The 17,788-nt window shown below is 39.1% G+C and overlaps 1 protein-coding gene, 1 long non-coding RNA gene and 1 pseudogene across 5 annotated transcripts in view; 1 reads left to right on the top strand and 2 right to left on the bottom strand.

Moving 5' to 3' along the window:
- The window catches only part of RERG (RAS like estrogen regulated growth inhibitor), a 104,127-nt gene that overhangs the window by 48,351 nt on the left and 37,988 nt on the right, over positions 1 to 17,788 (top strand). The gene's annotated exons all lie outside the window — the stretch shown is intronic.
- LOC139669635 (uncharacterized) lies at positions 5,303 to 13,470 on the bottom strand. The gene is made up of 3 exons (XR_011697291.1): positions 13,417 to 13,470; positions 12,221 to 12,286; positions 5,303 to 5,315 (listed from the first exon to the last, which is right to left on the bottom strand). It is a non-coding gene; the product is annotated as an uncharacterized lncRNA (long non-coding RNA).
- LOC139670758 (5S ribosomal RNA) lies at positions 15,966 to 16,088 on the bottom strand (annotated as a pseudogene).

Here is a 17,788-nt window from a genome sequence, read left to right on the forward strand (position 1 = left end):
GGTACTTTGCCTGAAAGAAAACGGATAAAAACATGTGAGGATACGGCCATCATGCATATTTCAAGTATTCACAAGCAGATCACCTAAATGTGCTATGACATTCATCCATAACTGGATGAATAAAATGTCCATTCTGATCTCAGTTTACTATAATTGATTGGCTCTTCTATCTATAATTCAAGAAAATGGCTCTGTTTTCAGAAATCACCACTGAAAACCAGTAAAATGATACACACACACCTGACTTTTAGATTGCCTAAATTGCTCTTCTGATGACCTGTGAGGCAAAGTCATTGACCTGCAGTTTCACAGTGGTACTGGATGATATGGACTACAATTAATACTGTCAGAGGAAGCAGACAATTCTCTACATAGGCTGCCACTTAGTCTTGCAGCTTTTGTACCTGCAGAATAAATAGCTCTAAAACACATTTTTGCAGGTTAATTCTCCACCGTGATAACTATTCAGACATTGCATTATGTATGCAGTCTTCAGTGCACCTAAGTATCTGCTTCATATGCATACTATCACCTCTGCACATCCATATCCCCACACAACACCTACAGCCAAGCATTGGGTAGAACAATTTAGTTACAGCTGCAAAACACTCTTCATCCAAAATGCAGCAGTCTGAGGGTGATTCACGGTTGTACCTTTTTTTTTCCCCCATAAGTTGTCATCCATGGCCTTGATACATTAAACTTCTAGATTACAGTTTCCAGTTCAATATGCTAAATCCTAGTGGAGAGCATAGGCTGGAAAAGGAAACCATGTGTAAAGTGAAGGTATTACTGGCAGTAATTTAGGCAATTTAAGCTCATACAACATAATGTTATTTTGTGCAGTTAACTATATAAGCATACATACGCAGTTCAATAGGACAGTTATGAAAATATAGTGCTTCACTCCAACGATTGCTGTTGTCTGGTGTTTCATTGCTGTGCACTTTTGTTTGTGCCACAAGGACTTCGGCACATGACTGGCACTTTGCGGATCCCTTCAGTTAGGAGTGACAGGAGACATGCCGATGGAGTGGGAATAGGACATAGCAGGAAGGGAGTTGGAATGCCTTTAGGGGCTCAAGAGTTCAGACATGGGTCACAGTACCCTGCTGCCACCAGAAATGGAGGTAGAGTGGCCAAGGTGAAACAAAGAGTGCAGTTGGGGCATTTTGTCCAGTTCAAAATGAAACAACATAATTCACTTCTCTGCATTAGTAAAGCCTTATGTTTACAGGTTTTTACATAATGTCATCAAATCAGCACTGAAAAAGCTGTTTCCAAAGCAAAATCTGTTTTTTTCTGAAATAATTTTTCCACTTCTTTCAGACCAGACTGCTTGCTGATTTGATGAATGGTTTCAGTCTCCCTAAGGCTGCCTTTTCCTTTTATTATTATTTTGTTTACAAACCTCCTTCCTTCTCTACCTCCTCCCCTGTCCTTGGACTGATACTGCAGCTAACTACTTCACCCAGTTCATCCCCATCCAGCTGTGGGAAGCTGCTCAGGTCCAATTACACTCCATAGTCTGTTGTAAAGAAAAACTACCTGAGCTGTTATTATAGGTGAGAGAAAGCTTCCTCTTCTTCCCCCCTCCAACTTGTACACATGTAAATCCCAAGTAAGAATATTTATTTCCCCATTGATTAAGGGAGAGTTTTTTTGATACCTGCTACGAGCTATTGGACATAGTGCAGTGATACAGCCTGCACTAACTGCCCTTCTGCTCAGAGCTGCTTCCCTTCAGCAGAGCTGCAAAAGAATCAACACAGGACACTCTCCGTACATGGCAAATGCAGCTGGCATACAGAACCACAGGCAACAGCTAACCACCTTGTCTTCACATTTGCAAGGCTCTGGAGACACACACAGCTGATTATTGTATCCTGACCACAGGACAAAAATACACTAACACAGTGGATTTCAACTGCAGGCCTGTACAGAGCATGAAGATGCACACTGACTTCTCATCTTCCTCTGAGTCACGTATCAGATGATTTGAGAGGAACGTTAGGGTGGATCTCCAGACACTGCTGACTGTGCTGAAGGCACATCCATCATGATCTCCTCCTAGCTGTTTGCATCTGTGAATGAGAAGAGGTGGGCAGAGGGAATGCTAAAGGCAATGGTCCTGCAGCTAAGGGCAGCAGCCACATCCCAGGACATTCCTCTCTCCAGGCCCCTCCTTATGGCAAAATGCGAGAGCAACAGATTAAAAAACTCAGTTTTCTGAATCTGTGGGTTTCAACTGAACTGAAGAGGGGAGTAAAGACAAAAAGGGAGACAAAATATTTGCAGCTGTTCAAGTGGAAATTTCTGTGCCCTTGAGACCTCAAAATCAGATTTTTTTGAGGCATTGGTACATGTTGCTGAATGGTTTTTACAAGATACCAGATGTTGATCTGATTTGCTTCACATAAACCATTAGCAATGCAGGAGATTCAGGAAGCTGCTGATAAGAGGAGGTACAGTAGCTCTGCAATACTGTCTCATTAAGCATTGATAAGTTTGAAGTGGAAGCTTTTATCTATATTTGATCTCTTCCGAAATATGTGGAGTGATTGAACATGCCCATTTTTCTGAAGAATAAAACTATTACAATAAACCTTTCAGAAAGTATTGGATAATTGACTATCCTTCACTAAAGAGGCAGTTGTAGAGATATTTTTTGAATTGCATTGGTTTTTTATGTCAAAACTTTGGAGGCTACTGCTGACATTTGCTTATGTGGTTTTAATCAAGTATTATTTACAATGCACCTGAAGCTGTTGTCAAAAGATTTTTTCTGTGTTTGCTGTATCATCAAAGCTAAGTAATAATTCCATCTGAAGCTGATAAGGTGCAAATGTAAGTTTAGAGAGCATATTATAGGTAAGTGTAAATATTTTCTATTTAATTTTTTTGTTTCTCTGTCCTGCTTAACAGATCCTTTCTAATTCATGCCAGACTCTCTCTTTTATGGAACTGTTCTAGGCTTCCTTTGAATGGAAGAAGCATCATGATGAAATATGTACAATAAGAACAGAAAGTGAGAAGCACATTTGCATGTGGGATCTCCACATTTACAGTTTCATTGAACCTGCCTGAAGTCATTGAAGGCACCCACTTGTTTAAAGAGCAGAGCAGGAGTACACATCACAATCCTGGTCCTGTAAGGGGCTGGACTTCGTGGAGCAGCTACAGTGGTAGCACTGCTCCAACCCCAGCTTAGAGCAGCCCCTGGAAAGGAACAAGGAATAGAAGGGAAGAAGAAAGCATGGGCAGGGATTGTACAGTGCAACCAGGGTGCCTGCTTAAGGATTCTCCCTGTGTTCCCAGAGTTCCTGTTCAGATTTGAGTCCTCAGCAGCAAGCTTGCCATCATTTAGTGAGAACAACAGAATTCAGGTCAGAAATACTCTCAAAAGGAGGCTAAACTACTAAAATTAAGAATAGCCTTGAGAAACTACAATTTGTGAACTCACTTTTCTTTCCTTGGTGATGAAAGTTCATAGTCTGTTGAAATTTTGGAGGCAGGGAGGTGGTGCTGGTTTGGATTTCTTTTTTTTTTTTTTTTTAACTGTGATGGGTTTAGGTATTTGCCATCAGGCTTTTCTAAGTAACATTATCAGCACAATGGCAGAAACTAATATGCAGCTTGCAATAGCTGAAATTTTCCAGTATTCAAGTGATTTAAGTGCTTTGGGGATTTCTACTCTAAGTCCTTGAGAGCAAAACTTGAAATGTCACTTACAGCAGAAGAAATTACATCAAATACACATATGAATAGCATAATTTACAGTTAAACGGTAACTAAGCACTTCTAGCAATGGATATAAACCAGAACTTTGGACCCAAACATAAACAGCCTTTCAGACAGACAGAGATCTGGTTACAATCTCTATAGCTGAAGCTTCTCTCTAAATATTCCTGAAAGGAATGTATAACAACTTGCACTGTAGTATCTGAGTCACCGTTCAGTTAAGGGGTAGAGGTGGTGAAGACAGTACTCAAAATCTGGATATAAGCGTCATCTTAGAAGCTGTAAAATAAATAGCCAGTGTTGGGATAAGTAATGGGAAAAGTCAATAAAAAGCTCTCTTAAATTTGTGTGTTTGGTTCTCAATCTACAAAGCTGTTGAATTGTCAACAAATAAAATGAAGTGGTAAAAGAAATTAAGCCAACCAGGTGAGAATTCCATCTCATATGTGTATACATAAAGTCAGATTCAAGCTGCAAAAAAATCAGTTCAGGGTACGTCCACACTGTGTAATAACTTACCTGCATGCTTTGTTTCCAAATCTGGTCTTTCGGTTGTCTGCACAGGATGGAATAAAACAACTGTATTCTCTGTGTTCTTCCACTCCCCTCCAAGTGTGATTGTGGGGGTAGTTTCCTCTGGACTGTTGCTATAGCAGTAAGAATGAAGAGCAAAGCATGTTCTCCAGCATCTCCCCATCAGCCCTCCACTCTCAAAGACCCCTAAGCATTCTCCCATTACTCTCCCATAGCATGCAATAACCATGCATGTTCTTGGGCTATAGAAATGCTACTCTCTTTGAAGCTGTCATACAGTCTACATGGGAGTGCATGCACCCTATATGAAAAATAGCAAGAAAGAAACAGCCATGGGGGTCTGTAGGGGATCAGGACCAAGGACAGGGTGGTCTGAAGGCAGCTTCTTGATTCTAAATGGAGTTAGGCCTATATGATGGGAGTGTGACCCACTTTAAAACAGTGGTCGGGGCAGTTCCTTAGGGAGATGCCATAAACAGGGTACATGGTACCCCATCTCTCAGAGAGATGCACCCAAACTGGATTGTGTAAAACTACTGTTAAAAATAAGCAATTCTTTAAAAATAGGACTGATTGATACTGTGGCAAGTCCAGAAAGTATCAGTCACAGTGCTCAGACAAGGAAGTTACAACAGAATTTTATGAAATCAATTATTTCTACTAATAAACTTAAGTTTAGCTATTTTAATAAGCTGTTTCTCATCATGCATAACTGTAGTCTGATTGGTAATTAAAATGGCTGTAGTGTGAATCTCCGTAGTTTTTCTTCACGTAGGTTTAACTATATTTTGCTGCCCATTCATTTTGGTCTCTCTTCAATGTGCCAAATATAATAAAATTAACTTTTGGGGAGACCAAAAAGTTGCACACTTACCAAATATAGGAGTAAACCATTGATTGGTTGTAAGGCATTAGGTGTCATTTCAGAAGCCTTCTTTCTCCATCAGTGGTATGGTATAGATGTTGAAGAAACAAGCTGCACCTTGTGGCCATGCACAGAACAAAGACCACACAGGGGTCTCAAAGATAAATCAGTTTGTCTGTAATAACAATCAATATGTAATGTCAGTGTTCATTAACAACAGTAAAATGTACAGTGATCACACATCAGGGGAAGACAAGACTCAACTCCAATTTTATCCTAATTTCACTGAGTGTGAGAGAATAAATCAATGAGATTTTAGGACAGGCTGATACACTGTATGTGAGTGCTAGTGTGAAAAGAACAGCAAATAATAATACCAAAAGCAGTAGTTTATCCTGTTGAAACTAGGAAAATTTCAAGAGATCTTAGAGGGTATTATTATTAGAGCATGTTTAGGAAAATAATAATGTGGCCTTGGGACGAATCTCAGAAAATACAGAACTGTTCATATTTTTGATTCTTTTCCTCATTTGTTATTATTTTTATGGTAATTAGTATTAAAAAATGAAAATATTTTACTTCTTAATGGAGAACGAATATGCTTCTGTTAGGTAAAAGTTCAGACTATTCTGGAAGCTAATTAAAATTGTCAGTGAAAGAAAAACAACTCAGAATCAACAGGGCTGCAATTTTTTTTCTTTGCTGGTACAGAATTAAAATTATGAGGTCATTTAGATTGGGAAAGACCTTTAAGATCATAAAGTCCAACCATTAGTCCATTGCCAAGTCCTCCAGTAAACCATGTCCCTAAGTGCCACATCTACACACCTTTTAAATAACTCCTAGGATGGCGACTCAACCACTTCCCTGGGCACCTTCTCCAGTGATCAAACAACCCTTTCCAGGAAAACATTTTTCCTAATATCCAATATAAAACTCTGTGGTGCAACCTGAAGCTTTTTCCTCTTATCATGCCACTTGTTACTTGGGAGAAGAGACCAACTCTCAGCTCACTGCCACCTCCTTTCAGTGAGTTGTAGAGAATAAGGTCCCCCTGAGCCTCCTTTTCTCCGGGCTATACACCCTCAGCTCTGTCAGCTGCTCCTCATAAGATTTGTGCTCCAGACACTTCACCAGCTTTGTTGCCCTTCCTTGGGCACACTCCAACACCTTAAGGTTGAATGGGGTTGTTGCAACCCAAGTGAAGGATCCAGCCCTTTGCCTTGTTGAACCTCACAAAATTTGCATCAGCCCATCAATCCAGCTTTTCCAAATTCCTCTGCAGAGTCTTCCTACCCTTCAGCAGATCAATACTCCCACCCAACTTAGTGGCATCTGCAAACTGACTGAGATCACTTGATCCCATTGTCCAGATCATTGATAATAATATTAAACAGAACAGCCCCCTCAGATGTTACCCAACATTTCACATATGAAGGAAAATTCTGTGGAAAATGAAGTTTTATCTTAAAAAGTATTTTTTAAACTGAAATGTTATTCTAAAGATCTTGTTTAGTATATGGGATGTTTGTTCTGTAGACCACACAGGACAGCATGAAAAAGGAAGACCAAATACAGAGCCAGCATAAATCAATCGTTAGCTTAAATAGAGCACTGGACTAGCTGAGAAACTTGTCTTACTCTGCTAAATTGGTAGTAAAAACTGCATGTCTCATTTCTTTCTGAATTAGCTTTCACTCTTGCAAAGGTTCTGCACAACTTCCAAGTCCATTATTTTGCTTAGATAAAAGGCTTGTACTAATATATAACATTAAAAGACAGAGGAAAAACCAACTCTATAGGTTAGTCTGTCATGGCTTAAAAAAAATGTGAAGTCCATCTTATCTGAATTTGGAAGGTTTTCCTTAAATGAAGCCATGGAAGATAGATGAGACACTGACTGAAATGAAGAGTTATTATATAATAATAAAATATTGCAAAAGACAGAGAGTCAGCTTTTCCCACAACATTTAACTGGGGCGGAGGAACCCACTCCCATTCAGGTATCTGGGAAGCCTCATTAAGCCAAATTCTGCACCTTGATATATTTTCAACAGCTGTTTAAAGAGTCTATGGGCCCCTGCATGCACCTCAGAAAGCCTAAAGTTTTGCAAGTGCTTTACCACTAAGTAATAAAGATCTTACAACATCTTGCACTCAGGAAATGAGGAAAAGGCGACACAGAGACACTGTGTACCCCTTCCACGTGGCAAAGAAAAAATGTGCCTTAGGTCAGAGGCCACTATTCCATCTTTAGACTGTGCTATTGCTATTCATCAATCTTCATTAATTTTGTATTCTAAATATGGGTGACAGTGGAGGCAGTTACAGTAACTCTACAGTAGTAATACTAATATAAATATTTTTCATTTGCGTTTTACTACAGACTAGTGATGGCAAAACTTTTGCACTGAGGAAGCATCTTCAAGAGTAATGATCACCCTACTCTGGAGAAACCATCTAAGATGTGTATCACAGGGAGGATACAGTATGTTTTAAGTTGTATATGCTCTCTGAGTGCTCACTGTGATTAATTCCTATGTATAGAAGACATTCCTCAGATAAAAATTGTACCATAATATGACACAAAATAGAGTTGAAAAATTAATTGACTTGGCTGAACTGAACTAAAAATTATAATGTATGTTTTCTGAACACTAGTGAGCACTGTAAACTAGATTCCTTTCTCATTCTGTATAATAAATATTTGGTAATGGAGTAAAGTAAAAGTGAAACATATCTTTACACTTCGAGGATTGTAAGCAAGGAGGTCCAGCAAAAAAAAAAATAGTACAGGAGTGGGAAACCAGGATGAGAGAAAAAACACAATATCAAACTAGGGATACCCTAATGTGGAACTGGAGGAACCGGATGATAAAACAGCTCCGTGAAATCTGAAAATACAGAAAATACTTTTTCATAGAAATGCATCTCCACTGTTTATCTCATTATGCCCTTAGGAGTTGCTTATGTATATTGTCTGCATAGAACAGACTGAAATTCATCTTTGGAGTATTTTGCTGCTGGCTGGGAAATCAAGAAAATGCTCATAAAGGGTAGCTACTAAATGCATTTCTGATTCCTGGGGGGGGGGGGGGGAGGGGGCGGGGCGGGCGGGTAGCACTGCTAGTGCCAAGGACTAGTGCTCTTTTCTAACTTGTCAGATCTTCAGTTAACAGCGAACAGAAAATTTTATGCTAGGATTGAACAAATGGTATGTGCGAAAGCAGCAGCAAGTTTGTGTTCTTTTTCATCCTCGGTCCAGATGTATCCCACATGGCTGTTGGTCAGAAGTCTTTTCCCATCCAAATGCATCTGGAGATAAGCCAGGATACTGGAGAGTCACTGGAGACAGCTTGTTGCTGTCTACATCACATCCTGACCTGATCCAACTGGGATTTGTGCTGTTCATTTGAGTGTAGAGAGTGGTATATTCTCTCCAGTTTGCTTGATGCAATCAGGGCGTTTAAGCAATGGGACTAATAGTGAGACCATGTCCAGCAAAGCTGTCCCTGTGTCCTGGCTCCATACCTATGTCAATCATCTGCAGGATGAAGCTTCAGTCCCGTGGCAAGCCATTTTCTTCCAGCTTGAAGGCTCACTTGAGTTTTTGAAAAGCTTTAAGATGGCAATCGGGCCACCACTGTGATTGTGCTTAAGTCTGTTGTGAAGATAAGACTACAGTAATGGCTCTGCAAGTTAGGTTGTATGCAGCACTGCTGTCTCCGGTGTGTCAGGTCCATGAGAATACAGATCTACCAGCACCTTCAAGGAGGGAAAAGTCCCTTGCTGGTTTGTGAGAATCAGAAGAGGATGCAGTACACAGTGATTTTAAATTGTTTGTGTTCACCATATTATAACAAACTCTGAGGCAATAATCACTTCCCTGAGGTAATATCAACTGCACTAACAGCATGAGAAATTTGATCTGCCCATTTCCTGATTTGGCTACAGCTCATGAAATCACCACTATTGAATGCAGAGCCCAGATAAAAGGGCCATTCTCCTCTACCTACACAGCTATTTTTAGTTCTTCACAGCTTATAAATAAAATAATATTTGAGAGTGAAATTGGTCAGGAGTTCTTTTACAACCAAATGGCAAGTGCTTTCTGAGTCCTTAGCGAGAGGGAGGAAGTCAAAATAATTTTTAAGTCACAATTGCATTTTTGAAATGTTCAAAAATGAAAATATGCTCCTAGAAAACGAGATACACGTACACTCTATGAGTTTGATCCTGCCCCTTGAGAAGCATTCATAGCTTCAGTAATTTCCATGGAGTTATGCCAAATTACATGAGCTCAATATTTGCTTTAGGCCATTTTGCTATCACAAACTGCAGCAACATGATAAGGATCACAACATATTTCTGAAAGGAGGGCAAGTGTCACTGATAGACTGGTTGCGAAAATGTCATTCATTAATGAAAAGGTCACGAGTGAGTCCTAGGGATAGAAATGAAATATTTTACTTCTTTGAAGCTTCATTTTGCAGTCCCTTTAATTGTATTTATCAACCACATTTTCCTAATCTTTCAAAGATCTGTCTTCCTGCAATTTAAGATCTGTGTTGGGGAACCCCAGGTTAAAAAGAGCCTTCCCTTCCAGTCTCTATGCCTGAGTGCACACTGGAAAGGCAAGGCCTCATGTTCCAAGATAAGGGGGAACCTGTGCTTTGAAAGATGGCTCAAACCAAAGACATTGCCTGAAACAGCTGGGGATGTAAAATGCAGGTCTGAGTACAGGCAGTGTTGTATGAAGTAGCAGGCACTGGTTAGGTAATTACAGATGGCATTTTGAACCAGCACACACTTAACTGTGTGAGCATGTAGAGACTAAAAGTATGAAGTGTTACCTAATCCAGAACACAGTCGCATCCTTGAAACAAAATTCTAAAGAAATTTAAGGCAAAAGAGATGCAATCTCATAGTATCAGCATGAAATGACTGAATATTTGACTTCCTCAATCACCCCACCTTAGGTAATGAAAGCAAGCTTACCCTCCAGGGTGGGAAAGAAAGTTTATAAGTATGGAAATCAGTCACACTGTTTTATTTGTCCATGTTGTGCAGGTATATCTCAGAATCCAGAATAATTTTTTTGTTCTTGTTCCAAAACAGACAAGGAATGTGTCCTGAATTAGTGCAAACTTTAAAGTCCATTTTTCCAAGATAAAGAGCTGCAGCATAAGTAAGAATACAGTCCTATTTTAGGGGTTACAGAAACTGTTTAACTTCCTGATTTGGACAGCAGTAGAGGTGAATGTCTGCGGTTCTTGCATAACACCTAATCCAGAAGGGAATTAAATTGTAAATCAATTACAAAACACTGAAGATTTTATACTATGTAATTTTTCCCACTCTTCCACTAAACTAAGCGAGGATGAATGGATAGTACTAGAATCAACTAATTATAGGGATAAGCCCAAACTATTTGTATAGTTTTTCCTGTTCCTCTCTGACCTGCTCTGTTTTATGTCGGTTTCAACTTTAAGGGGTAGGACTTGTCTTTCTGTACTGTGGTTTATGTAGTGTCACAGATGCTGATCTCTTGCACTAAAGGTTTCTGTTTGATCTCACCAGTGTGAAAGTGTGTATGTTATTTTCATCAAGGCATTCCAGTTACTCAATGCGTTAGTTTTGCACAAAATAGGATTGTAACTGGGAAGCAAGAAGGAGAAAATGGTATGTGCAGAGTCAGATTCAGTAATTCCTATATTTCCTGTAGGACAAAGGCTATTTTGAGATTGGCTTAGTCTTCCTTTGGGGAAAAGGTATTTTGCCAAAGCAGAGGGCAATGGCATCTAATTTTCCCATGCACTACTTGGGAAGTATTTATTAAATAAACTTTTACCTTCTCCCTTCTTAATTCTCAGTTCTGTGACACTGTAACCTTGTTCTGAGTGTTAATGTCCTGCCTCTCCCAGTCAGAGATAACAAATGTCCTTGACAAAACAGTACATCTTCGTTTTACACAACAGAGTTGCTTTCCCACTGGTTGCTTAAAAAGCAAAACTAATGTTTTGCCTGCGGGAGCAATTTAAGATGAGATAAACTGCGGGAATTAGCCTGTCAGAACCTTGTTCTGGTGGTTTATGAACTTTCCTGTAGCAGTATCCACAGAAATGGTTTAGTTTGGGTCATATGGTACGATTCTGAATTTGTAAACTTCTGTCACAGGTAGGTATTCTTCTAAGTGGACTCTGACTCTGGGCATTTGCATTCTTGTAAGGATGAAAATCCTTAGAGATACAAGTCAAAAGTATTAGTAGGAAGCAACCTGTACATCTGCAGGAAGAAGGAAAAAAGCAGAAATTCCAATATTTTGGGATACATCATCACTCTCATAGGATCAGTTGAGCATTATTATTGAGCCATAGTTACTCCAAGGCTACTTGACATCCTATGCAAATTTAGGTGTCAAGTCCCACAGAAAGTCTCCTGTGGAGGAGATGTTGAGGGAGACTAACACTTAGGGCTTGGCTTCAAGTACTGAAGGCCAACATGCCCTGCATGTTCATGTTCATATGGGAATGAAGGGTCTACACTCTTTGTGTACAGCCAAGGGCTCTATGAAGTTGCTTAGAGTCAACTGGTGCCATCTGAAACAGCTACCAGAGGCTGGCTGGTGTAAGACAGAACCTGTCAAAGACCCATGCTTTTCTAAATGGCTGCTAGACCCATGGAACTTCTAATGCCACTTTGTATCTGCATTCAGTCATCTGAACGGAGCCCCAGGTCGCTCTACCACTTCTTACGCAGACAGCCAAGCAGCAGGCACAGCCCAGGAAGTAAATGGTACTGGTTACCAAAGAACTTGAGTGAAGGTTTTCCAAGGCAGAAATTTCTCTGGCACAAAATAATTTTCTCCCTGCAATTGTCTCAAAGTAGAGTGGAAACAGGGCATCTCTGTGCTCTTCTCTTAATTGTCTTCTTAAACTTTTAAAGACTTTTTGAACTTAATGCTCTCTGACACACACCAGTGATATTTGAAGTTCTCTGTGTGGAGAGTGAGTCCAGCTCAAGGTCTGGAAAATAATTTGATATCCTGAAATGTTGAACTGTGATAAGTAACCAACTTACCTTCCTGTCAGCTCCTGTCCTTGGTTGTCTTTGTCTTACTCAGAGTCTTTTAGATAACATGGGAGGCTGTATTTGAATAGCAAAGACATTTTTGATGTTACTCAGAAGGAACAGCGTCATTATTCTAGTGGTTTACAGCCCCAAAGTACTTCAGAACCTATAGACATTGGTTGTTTGCTGTGGAACATGTCCCTGGTGTCTAATCTTGCAAGTAAATCCATGACTCATTCATCCTACAACAGCATGGGACCATAAATACCAGGCACTTCTTTGCTCAACAGAAGGCCATGTTCATGTGAGGCTGACAAATGCAAGTCTCTAGGTAGTAAACACTCAGGCCCAAAACAACCCAAACCTACAACCAGGAATTAAAAGCTTTGCTGTTTTGTAGAATGTCATGTTACAAGGTAATCCATGTGGATCAAAGTAGTCCCTGTTGAAAATTATGCTGTATGACTTTAATAACAAAAATATATAACAAGTTTTAAATAAGTTTTGTTGTTGTTCATGTCATAGTTTCTTTTTAAAAACAAAAATATGTTTATAGTGTCCTGAACTGTTTTCAGTCAAAATATGCTTGAGAGATTCTAATTAATACATTCAAAGGGACAGTTTCAGTATAGTTTTCCCACAGACACTTACATAGCAATTGTGTTGCAGGGGGCAATAAAACCACGGGGAGATTTTGCACTATATTAACCCTTGGCTGTTTCTCTGTGCTCAAGGTTACTTGAGTGTTGCATGTTCTTTCCTGGCAGAGGAGTGTGAATTTAAACAGGAAAATACCAAGTATCTTTCAGGTAGGAGACTGCAACATGCTGGACATTTTTTTTTAGTGAAACAAGTTCACTGATCTTAACCCTAGCAGAGCTAGAAAGAGCTTAAGAACACACATTCTCCTTTGCACTCATTGAATTTCCTCTTAAACTATTTGTTACTGTGATGCAAGTCCAATATAACATAGAAATATCATTACAGAAGTACTCCTAGAGACTCCAGCATTACAAGTACATTGACACCTGCTTGTTAGTTCACAAATTAATGGTTTGGAAACCAAATTCTAACACAGTAGCTCTTTAGGGAACAGTCTGGAGGAGAAAAAGCATTTTAATTTCGCTTTGATAATATCACTTGTTTTCTTGGCTCCTTTTTTGGTAACAGCCACTTCAAAGCTAGCACTTTCAGAGTGTACTCACCCTGGTACATGTCTGAGGATTCATGGTGCATTTCAATCACAGCTTTTTAATCACAGACACCAAACATTGTTCTTCATACCATAATCTCATTCTGCAAACAAGAAAATGAAAATGTTGCACTGACTTTCTAGAACAGTCTCACAGTTAGCTACAGTCTTGACAATATAGTCTTTCTTTGCTCTGCTCAGATCTTAGGACCAATATTCAGAAGCAAAAACTCTCAGCCTGAAAAACTGTATTAGTCACACATGATCCCTGGTGACATCCAGAGCATGCAATAGAAATAGCTGTAATTTTCCAGCAAACCCTCCAGATCTACTGCACAAGAAAACACAGTTCTCTACTGTAGAAGCTGCCAGTCTTCCACCAATGAGTAAAGGAGCAAGTAAGGCAGCTTCTCCCTGTGATGAATTTCCTGCAGTGGAACAACTTTTCAAGCTTCAATTTCTAACTAGAGAATGTAATTTAACAAGAGCTGAAGCCCACAGCTTCAAGGAAGCAAGAAGGGCAGTGTGTTCTCTTCAAACCTTCCTACATTTGAAGAGAAATAACCACTTGTGTTACAGCATTTTGATTCCAGGGTAAATGCTGTTCAATGGGTACATTAGATGGGTCTGGAGTTTAACAAAAACTACTGTAATTAGTTTATACTGCACAATAACCCATTCACATCATAATTGCAAAGTACTGAACTCTAGGTTGCTTCAGCTATACCTTAACCAAAAATTGAGCTTTAAAAATTAGAGTTCACACCAGAATCTAGAGTATAGGATAAAAATTCAGTACAGAAGGGAACATATAATTATGAAGGGAAAGGTGAAATGTAGTCACTTCTTCCTGTTTGTCTAATGTTGTGAAGTAAGAACATTACTCTCTGGAAAGATTAATAGCTGGTACTTTTCATTTAGAGCAAAGTAAGAGGAAGTAATACTTCAAAAAGCAGCTGTTTAACCTGTGCACTGCACATCCAGAGAAGACCGTAGTATCATTTTCACTGTCAAAATGTTGAAACCATTTATGGTCTTCAATAAATGCCTCTAATGATAGGTAATAAGCTATTGTGGGCTTTATGAAAGAGTCATGATTTAGACCTTTAGAGGAGCTGCCAGACCCGAGTTCTGTTTTATTGTGGGTATAAATGCTGGGCTCACGCTACTAGGAATGTCTAGTCCACTACTAACGAGAAGGATCAGAGTCCACAGCATAAAAAAAATAACCCTGCGGTCTACACTGGTGGGTAGTCAGGAATGTTAAGCAATAGAAGGTAGCAGTCAAACATTCCAGAATTTACAAGATCAAGAAAATATTTACTTCTGACTGGATTCATAAAAGGATTGGGTAATATATGGATCTTGATCTGGAAAGGTCTTTCAACATATTTTATCTGGAAATAAAAGTGGCTAACATGGCAGAAAATAGTAACAGACTGTCTCTGGGTTGAGATTACAGCCACCTTGAACCTCTCCAGTTCTTAAAAATTTACTCCTCACTTCCCAACTCAAATTCTTGTTCAGTTAAAAAAGTTACCAGTAGGAAATCTTAATTTTAGGCAACATTTGCTTTTTACATTGAAGTAATTGAAGTTCTCATCAGTGAAGTTCTCATCAGTGCTTTTACAACCTAGGAATGAAGTAGCCAGAATGGTCACTCCCTACTTGTGACCCCTTTGGAGACAACACTGGAGCACAGTGACACCCAGAATGCTCATGGATTCTGACACTGCACTTCTGATCCTCATAACTGAAATAGAGTTTGGAAGAAAACTACTCCAGTTACATTTGAATATTGGGTACAATGGAGGTTTTCAGATGCTCATGAGACTAGGATTGTCAGCAATGAGGAAAGACTTGAGCTGGACTGAGCTAGCTAACAGCTGACAATTCCCAGGCCTAGCTGAACTTTTAAAACCTAAATTTAGGCCCATCTGGCGAAACCCATAACAATCAGGGAACCCAGATTCTCAACATTGGAACCCTCTTATTGTCTGAGCTCTGCCAGCTCTGTTGCTTAAAGCTCTAGTAAGAGTTTCAGTTTTCCTGGGTAGTCCAACCACTTGGACTACAATCATAGTAAATGCTCATTTTCTCTGGTATTTAAGAGCAGTGTCCTTTGCAATTCATAGCTTAAAGAGCCAAGAGTTAGTTTGTGACTTAGTGACCATTTAATTGTTTGTGCTCCTTATTCTATGTTATGCATATGCACAGATTTCAGTTGTGTGTGACTCAAATTTTGCAAAAAATAAAAAATTATATAGCCAAATATACATCAGAAATATATAAAAAAATTTGAAGGTAAGAATCTAGAAAAAAATACTTGCAACTTCTAGATAGATGACTGCAGGCACAATATTCGTCGTCACCATGGCTAGGCTTCACGAACAAAGATTTTGGGAAGGGCTCTACCCACATGGGTGTGTCCTTCGAGCCTGCACAGTGGATTTTTTAGGTGAGGCACAGCGTGCACGAAACTGGCCCCACCCTTTAACTCCTCAGGTTCATCTGCCTCGGCCAAGTGGGCTTCAATGGTGACAGTGAAGTTCTCAGGACTAGAACCTACAGCACCCGGTGTTCCCAGGAGGTCTCCCATCCAAGTACTAACCAGGCCCAATCCCACTTAGCTTCCGAGATCAGACGGGATTGGAGATTGGGCATTAGGGTGGCATGGCCATAGTTAGGCACAATATTATGAGCCTACTATTTTCCCCCCACCTGCCATCTGAATTTTTGGCATATCCTTGCTCCTTGCTGTCATGCAACTTGCATTGTTGGTTGCTTTAAGTGAACAGTAATGCTAAAAGTGGGTGACTTGATAGCAAATTGAAGGAACATTCAATCTAATCAATGCCTGTTTTCAACTTTGGCAATGTTAGGAGCACTTCTCAGATTACAGTCTTTACACAGGGCAGTTGCTATTTCTGAGCCTGCACATTGGACTGTTTGTAGATGCCAGAAGAACTCAAGACTGTGGGTGAATGTGCAGAAATGTCTTGATGCTTTGTTGCAACCTACCTCTGGTTGCACAAGTAATATCAGAATCTTAAGAGAACCTCCTGTGAGGAAAGTTCAGTGTTTTTCTCCTGATCTCACTCAAAGCCAGCTGGAATAGAAGCACATGAAAAAGTTATGGAAAAAGTAAGTTAAGGGAACTATTTCAAACTTCAAAAGAAGTGCTGAGCAAATTAAATTTACAAAGGAGCTTCAAGTAATAGAAACAAATAGATTAGTTTGGATGAAGGCAAGATGGTAGTCAAAGTAACTCTGCTGGTTTTGCTTACAGAAATATACTTAGTGACTGTAATATATTTTATGAAAGAAATATAGGTAATGTCTTAATTTTACAAAAATTTCGGCCTGCACAGCAAAATGTCACATAATAGCATTACCTGATGGAGTTTAGAACTGAAGTTTTCTTTCCCTGTCAAGCTTGCAGCTTGTTATGCTGTATCTATATACCTTATGTTTATGATAAAGTGGTAAAATATGATCTTCTAGTGAATAAGTCATCTTGCAGAACTGTGGGTGAAAACAGACTTATGTAACACCTAATACTAAGTATTTATATCAACTTGCTTATGTAGCTGAAAGCATTATGTGGAAAGAAGCTACATGCAAGTCTTTAATTATAAAGCATTAAATGGAAAATAGAAAACCTCAATTGCTTATCAGCAATAAACTCTCAGGACAGGCAAAATATTTTAAAGGCTGTTAGACATATGCAGGATTTAGGAATCCAAAATTTAGCTTATATAAACTCGGGGTAATAGCAGGAGGAATGAAATGCAGACACTGAGTGAGAAACTCAGAAAAGAATAATGCCAAAAGGGATCTATAAGCTGCAATTGAAGTAGAAACAAATCAAAAAGTTGTAAAGTCATATGATTGCAAATAACAGTTACATACTCTCGGGGTTTTGTGAATGAAAGTTCTTATTGATGTAGAAAAAATGTAACAAAATTCTGAAGTATAAAATTTGTTTCAGTGCCTTATGCCAGACTTTCTTTAATTAATTTCATGGCATGCTGTAGGCAAAGTGAGTCTAGTGGAGGAAGCTGGAGAATAAACAACTAAAAAAAGACAAGGACTCAGTAGGTGAATATGTAACCAAAAAAATTAAAGGATATGAATAATCATGAAAACAACGATACTAAAAAACTAACACTACTGTCTCTTACAAACCCATTATTTTTGTAAAGAGACCATATCAAGAATTTTATTTATTTATTTTAGACAATTCTAAACATTATTAATTGTAGAACAAACATTCCTAGGTTGTTTAGGGAAACCAAGTCAAGATTGCAAAGTAAATATGCAAGTAAACTAATAACTGGTGTTTATTCAGTTACTGTTTTGTGCAAACAAGCAGCATGTTTTAG

This window comes from Pithys albifrons, chromosome 3 (assembly GCF_047495875.1).
Source record: "Pithys albifrons albifrons isolate INPA30051 chromosome 3, PitAlb_v1, whole genome shotgun sequence".
NCBI lineage: Eukaryota > Metazoa > Chordata > Aves > Passeriformes > Thamnophilidae > Pithys > Pithys albifrons.